Genomic DNA, 7,950 nt, shown 5'->3' with positions numbered 1-7,950 from the left:
AATTTTCCAGTCTGAAACGATGAGTTGCTAATGTATGTTAACGGTTCTACAATCTCATTGATGACCCTTTTCATTGTTTCCATTTCCATTCCATTACAATCAGTTGATGTTTTTGCTTGACAATTTTTGACAATGTCAGTGATTTTCCTTTTTAGTTACATCAGTGAGAAACATGGAACTGTCCATCATTTTGTAATTTCTTCTTCCAGTTTAGGTCCAATATTTAAAAAGTAATTGAACATTTCAACAATGTCTTCATGTCATCCTTATTAGCGTTTCCAACCATAAAATAATGAGCGTAGTCTGCTTTCTTAGTACTGTTCTGTGTAATACTATTTAAGATACCCCAAGTTGCTCTCATGTTATTTTTATTCTTATCTAGTAATTGACTGTAACGTTCCTTCTTACACACTCTCAAAATTGTTGTCAACTTTTTGTTCTGCTTCTTTAGTTTGTTGAATGTTGATGTAGGTTATACACGTATATCAGGAGTGCACGCACTTTCTCAGCATGCAAGTCAAAATAAAACATATAAAAGTCTATAAAACATATAACATGTACAAAATGTAACCAGTAAACTTGTAAATATTAGTGATTAGTATTATAATCCACTTCAGTATGGAAATAAAGATAATTCCAAATAACTCCTAAATAGTTGCGTACATAACCTGAGTACTGGTGATATGTCAGTCACATTAGCTATGTAGCATTCATTAGGGCACACAGTTCATGTATTACATCCAGTTAGCATTTGCTATCAAACATTACCAATATACAAGAATTTAAAATGATTACGCAAAAGACAATCCAGCCGAAGTCAAGGCAACATATTGAAAAGGTTTCACCAATGGGCACATTTTTAATTTCATCATGAATTAATAGTTTAAGAAGCGAACGTGTAGGAAACACTGATTTCTGTCGTGGAGTTCATGACGCAAAGCAAAGCCAGTAAACAGTACGCTTCTTTTCTACAGAGCTAGCCGCTACAAGTGAACAGATAACTTTAGTTATAGATATAAGACATCTTACCTTTGAGTTAGTTCATCCATAATCACAATAACAAAGATGAAAGTTGCATCTTCGTGTGTAGTTTGAAACGCCGCGGGGGAGCAAGCGCGAATCAGGAGGGGAGCTTATTCATTCTAAGATGTTATCAATAGAAGCTGAAAATATTCGGCACCACGTAGTCCAGATATTGTCTGATGTCGTTAAAGTTCGCATACATTTATGTGGATAATAGACAACTTATTGCCGCTATTACCATTGTATTACGCCTCCGTATAGTAACAACAGTCATTAGTGATATGAGAAAAAAGGTTTTGTGTCCGGATCTACGTCTTTTTCCAGTTCCATTTGTTTGTGATCTGTGAAAAAAAAAGTGTCCAATTGTGGATCTTCTTGTGGCATATCAATAACGTTGATGGAGCTGTTGTCCTTTTCCATGTTGGGATAGACCTCAGTATTCTAGATCACTGGTCCCCAACCCCCGGGCCGCAGCCCAGTACCGGGCCGTGGGTCATTTGGTACCGGGCCTTTCCATTATTTCATTTTTTAAAATGTTTTATTTTGAAAAGTGGCCGGATTCTCTCTGTGACATCCGTCTCACTGGACGCATGTCCATTGTCTGTTATGCTAACTTTATCTCTCGCCGCACAGAAAGACTACTACTGTATTTTTACCATTTTTCTTTCGCCTCATATTTGGTGTCAAATGCTGATACTATGTGGGAATGCATCAAGGTAAGTTTTGATGACTTATTGAGCGCTAATGTGCGCATTTGTCTCAAGTTCATTCATGCTAGCGCACTGCTTTCAAACAGCGATGTAATAATCTTTCTGGACAAACTTGGCTGGAACTTGAACTGGTGGATGGTGGGTCGACATTCATTTAGTGCTTTTAATTTGATGTTATTCATGTTTTAGTTTTACACAATAAATAATCGCTATAATGTACGAAACCCCCGCCCGGTCCGCGGGAGATTTGTGGGAACACAAGCCGGTCTGTGGGTCAAAAAAGGTTGGGGACCACTGTTCTAGATCCTTGATGTCTTTGACAACAAGAAGCCTAGCCTCTGGACCTCCATTTAATTTGATGACGATTTTGCAGTTAGCACGCCAAGTACCTTGGATCCTTCCGTCCTTCCTCAGATCACGTGCTTCCTTGGCGTTTTGTCAGATGGTCATCCATGTAGACGTTTGTACCTTTCAGATCACATCATTCATTCGTGTGTTCTGCTCCACGTCATCTACGGCGGTTTCCAGTTGCGGTTTCATTCTGAATGCTGGGGGCCTGACGACATTATCTTTATTAACTCAAAAAGTATGACAGCACAAACGTTCACTTTAATTGCATAAAACAGCACAAACGCAGCACAAACCAATGGGACTATTATGCTTTGGGAGAACTTTGGTCGACCTTCAAAATAATCTGGAATAATAAAAAAAAAAGAAAACTGTACAAAAGTTCATTTTATTTACACAAAAGAGCACAAATGCAGCACAAACAAATGGGACTGTTTTGGTTTAATTTGGAGCAAATGGGGGGGGGGTGAACGTAGGCTGACCTTTGTAATAAGTTTAATAACTTAAAAACTAACACAGCACAGTCTATAATTTTTATTGCACAAAACAGCACAAATGAAGATGAAAGAAACAAGATGATTTTGGTTTAATTCCCAGCATGTCGGGGGGGGGGGGCTGATTATTTAATAGCCCAGCACTTAAATCTTTACTGACTCAAAAAGTATGAAAGCACAAACGTTCACTTTAATTGCATAAAACAGCACAAATGCAGCACAAACAATGGGACTATTATGCTTTGGGAGAACTGGGAGAACTTTGGTCAACCTTCAAAATAATTTGTAATAATAAAAAAAATGAAAACTGTACAAACGTTCATTTTATTTACACAAAACAGCACAAATGCAACACAAACAAATGGGACTGTTTTGGTTTAATTTGGAGCAAATGGGGGGGGGTGAACGTAGGCTGACCTTTGTAATAAGTTTATTAACTTAAAAACTAACACAGCACAGTCTATAATTTTTATTGCACAAAACAGCACAAATGAAGATGAAAGAAACGAGACGATTTTGGTTTAATTCCCAGCATGTCGGGGGGGGGGGGGGATTATTTAATAGCCCAGCACTTAAATCTTTACTGACTCAAAAAGTATGAAAGCACAAACGTTCACTTTAATTGCATAAAACAGCACAAATGCAGTACAAACAATGGGACTATTATGCTTTGGGAGAACTGAGAGAACTTTGGTCAACCTTCAAAATAATTTGTAATAATAAAAAAAATGAAAACTGTACAAACGTTCATTTTATTTACACAAAACAGCACAAATGCAGCACAAACAAATGGGACTGTTTAGTTTTAATTTGGAGCAAATGGGGTGGTGGGGGGGTGAACGTAGGCTGACCTTTGTAATAAGTTTAAGAACTTAAAAACTAACACAGCACAGTCTATAATTTTTATTGCACAAAACAGCACAAATGAAGATGAAAGAAACGAGACCATTTTGGTTTAATTCCCACATGTCGGGGCGGGGGGCTGATTATTTAATAACCCAGCACTTAAATATTTACTGACTCAAAAAGTATGAAAGCACAAATGCAGCACAAACTAATGGGCCTATTTCGGTTTGGATTTGGAGCAAACGGGAGGCTGGGTGAACTTTGATTGAGCTCTAAAAAATTCTGCAATAACTTAAAACCAAAGCAGCGCAAACGTTAATTTGACCAAGTTGCCCACCAAGCGAACTGCACAGACACGAAGTGCGTTCACGGACATCAGGTTCTTCCACAATTTACACAAACACCCCGCGAGCGTACAGTTGAGAATCACTGGGATAGAACATTTTCATATAGATAGCTCAATCCAGACAAGGTTATTCAGAATGTTCCAGTTGGGATCACTAATGTGTAGCCCTGCTGGAGACTGCATTTCCATCAAGGTACCGTAAGACAGGTGAAAACGAATACGTACATTCAATCTAGTCGTGCACAATCCCACCGCAGCTTTTCCAATGGCAAGCCATTTCCTCAAAATGGGAAACCGCCAGGAGGTGTGCTACAGGTGACTCGTTTTGCCAAGGTCTGCTGCTGCTCCCCAGCTTGGTCAGTTCCTTTTTGTCACGCACCACACAGCTAGCAATCATCGCAGCTCTGAAGCCCTGCGCCGTGTCCACCACAGCTCTCCTGCCTGCGCCACTTCTTCCACGCGTTCCCCTTTTGCTCCTTATTATACGGTAATCCTTTGTTGATTGCGGTTCATTGGTTCCAGAACTTGGCGTGATGAGCAAACGTCCGTGAAGTAGGATTCCTTATTTATGAATGGAATATTTTGGTAGTTAGAGCCTAGGAAAGCTGTTCATGACCTTCTAAATGTGTTTTTTAACATGACTAGAGCCCTTTAGACATGAAATAACACCCCTACAGCCACCTTTACACTGCTATGTCTCATCACTACCACACTAAATCCTCATTTTTGCGAGTCCATTGTCAGTACTCACCCGTTATGAAACTATGTTGTGTGATGTCAATTTCATACATATTATTTATTGTGATTGACAAGATATTTTACCACATGATTACATTACTTTATTATTTTCCCATGTATTCAACCAGAGGAGAGTGCATTTGGAATACAGGAAGTGAACAAATGTATCACGATTGATGTAAAACGGATAGGAGCTAGGATTAAATAAGCTTTGCTTCTTCCTACTCCTTTTGGACATGTGGTACTGTGAATTGTACTATGTGAGGGATTCCAATGTAACTAGTATGCATGCTCAAATAAATTCAACCATTACACTAATATTACCCAGTATAGTAAGACAATATATACTCACACGTTACCTTTGGGAGAGTCACATTATCACTGAGTGACTATTATCTCATCAATGCAACATTACTGACACCTAGTGACCAGTGTAGGATGCTACACATCATCACAGCGTCTTTCAATGCGTCTTCTGAACGCCTCATACAGTCGTCCCTCGCCACATTGCGCTTTGAAAAAAAAAAAAAAATCTCTTACTTCATACATCATGCTGCTTTGTGGTTGCATACAGCCTATTATTCGTCAAAAATGTACATATTTAACGTTATTTTACGTACCTTTGGCCTAAGCGAAGCATAAAAATGGGTAAATGAAGTAAGAATACAAATATAAGACGTTTAGAAGACGCATTCAAAGACGTTGCGATGATATGTAGTACTCTACACTGGTCACTAGGTGTCAGTAATGTTACATTGATGAGACAATAGCCACCACAGGAAGTACTGTACAGAAACCAGAACATTTGTGAAAGTACAGTATATTATGTCTTGTTTTCGTTTATTATCTACGATAATTACTATAAATTACATCTACTCCTATATATATATATTTACTATGGGTAATAGGAGTGTTAAGGTGACTATAGGGGTGTTATTTCATGTCTAGAGGGCTCTAATAATATTAAAAAGCATATTGAAAAGGTCATAAAAAGGTTTTCTATGCTCTAACTACCAATAAATGCAATTGATGAAGAAGGCATGCTGAACAGCATGATTTATTAATTCATATATTTTTGGAAAACCGCAAAATTCAAAGGGCAAAATGGTGAGGGATGACTGTATAGTCTGAGTTTCTTGTTCCGCTCTGTGTTATCAAAACCTACCTGGTTTTTCCTCCTTGTTTCTCCAGCATCTTCCTGGACTGCCTTGTTGCGCCGTTTCCTAACTGTTTTTTGCTCTCAGGCCTTTTACTTTACTTTTACGATAGTTCCAGACTTTTTCTGCTGCTCCGCCTGTTGTATTTGGCATGGGCTTTGTTCTCTCTTATTTTTCGGGTTTCTGCCAGTATTGTTGTACAGAGTTCCCTCGTTTATCGCGGAGGATAGGTTCCCAAAATAGCCCGCAATAAGCGAAATCCGCAAAGTAGCCAACATATTTTTTTTTCAATGATTATATGACGATTATAAAACTCCTCGCCATACACTTTATACACTTTTCTCAGACAGACAATAACATTTTCTCACATTTCTCTCCTGTTTAAACACTCTCAAAAAAGTTCAAACGTTCGTTTGCATTTGAATGATCAACCTTGATGATCAACACAAGAAATGATGAAGTCACTCGCGCGTATTTCACTCCAGTGACCGCGTCTTTTCATCCTGGCGCCGTTCCGCTGTACAGCAGCATTTTTGTATCCTCGTCATATTGCTGCAGACGAACCGAAGATTCATTAACAAGCGGGCAAGCTAGCGATGACACAGGAGACATGGCAGGACGGCACGAAGGAGATTGATTGACAATGAGCTACAGCCAATCAGGACGCAAAAAACAATGGGTGGTGCAGACAGACGAGAGAGGGAAGAGATAGACACTCAACTTCCTGCAATGCAATTCTTCTTAAAGGGCCAGGCTCGTCCTGTAACACAGTTCATATGCTGTAATAAAAAAAAATAAAAAATCAGCGAAACAGCGAAAGGTGAACCGCGGTAGAGCGAGGGAACACTGTATTTCTTCAATGAGTGTTTTTTGTACAACCTTCCCAAAAACCGGGCCGAGGTTGGTGACACATTTACAATGAACACTTAATATGAGGGGAAACAAGTTTAATTCTCATTTTCACAACTGAAATCATTTATTTGGTTCGGTATTTACAGCATAGAAATACATTTTGAATGCAGTAGCACATGAAACACAGCTCGTATATAAAGTCCAACACTGGTATTAGTCAGTGTGCATATTGTCATGTACTAGCATATCACTTACATCATCACAGCTTTACACAAGCACATTGTTACAGACAAACATTGAATAGATATTCCCACGACGCATGTCGACAGAGGATGATAGATCAGGAACATTGGAATTTTTACATGTGAGGCTCAAAGTGCAGTCGCAGCATCTGCAAGTATGCGCAGCTGCTTTAGTCACACTACAGAAACACGCTATTTGAGCGCATAGAGAGGACACACATTCTTTCCTAAAGTCAAGAAGTTGGCAACAGAGATGGAGAAGTGCATCTAGGTATGTCTTCCCAAGGGTGTTTAGGTCAGGCCTTTGCAAGGTCCAGTCCAGTTTTTCGACACCAAGCCCATCCAACCATGTCTTTATGGACCTTACTTTGTGCACTGCAGGCACGGTTCCCCAAAGCATTCATAAACTATCAAGGACCTTCACTCACACTTGGTTTGTGTAACTTTAATGATGATAAAAATGTCTTGCCATATACAGCACATACACACACACACACACATTTATATATATATCTATATATACAGTATATTAGGGCTGTCAAAAATAAAGCATTAATGGCGGTAAGTAATTTATTGAATGAATTATGCTACATAATTAACGTAATTAAAGCATATACGCATCACGGCAAGCCATGATTATGACGGCAGACGTAGGCACAGTGCGGCTTCCCCCACAGACTCAGACAGAACCTGATCCCTACCTTAACACATCAACAGCGGTGCTCAGTTCCAACACCAATGCAGTAAGCCCTCGTTTATGGAAGTTCATTGGTTCCAGACCCCTACTGTGATAAGAATTCCTTCTTTATAAATGGAATAGTCGTTATAGTTTTGTAGTTATGGCATCAAAAACCTGTTTACAATCTTCAAGATACATTTTGAAAATTACTAGAGCCCTCTAGACATGAAATGACTCGCTAACCACAGAGGATAAGACATATAAGACAGTTTACCTTGTAGGGTGCGGACAGGAAGTGAAGGTGGAGATTCAGAGTTGAGTTTTAGCTTGTTGTGGGCTATGGCCGCAACAGTAGCCCGTGTTATTATTATTCAGTTATTATTATTGTGCCTTTTGCGAGATAATTTAAACCTGCAATAAAAGCCTGTTGTTCCGGTCTGGTGCTTGTCTCACCGAACAATTACTGACACCTAGTTACCAATGTAGAATACTGCATTCTCAAGGTGAAAGGTGGT

This window comes from Dunckerocampus dactyliophorus, chromosome 20, assembly GCF_027744805.1.
Source record: "Dunckerocampus dactyliophorus isolate RoL2022-P2 chromosome 20, RoL_Ddac_1.1, whole genome shotgun sequence".
NCBI lineage: Eukaryota > Metazoa > Chordata > Actinopteri > Syngnathiformes > Syngnathidae > Dunckerocampus > Dunckerocampus dactyliophorus.
The sequence above is the reverse complement of the archived record's forward strand: the minus strand, read 5'-3'. Positions refer to the sequence as shown.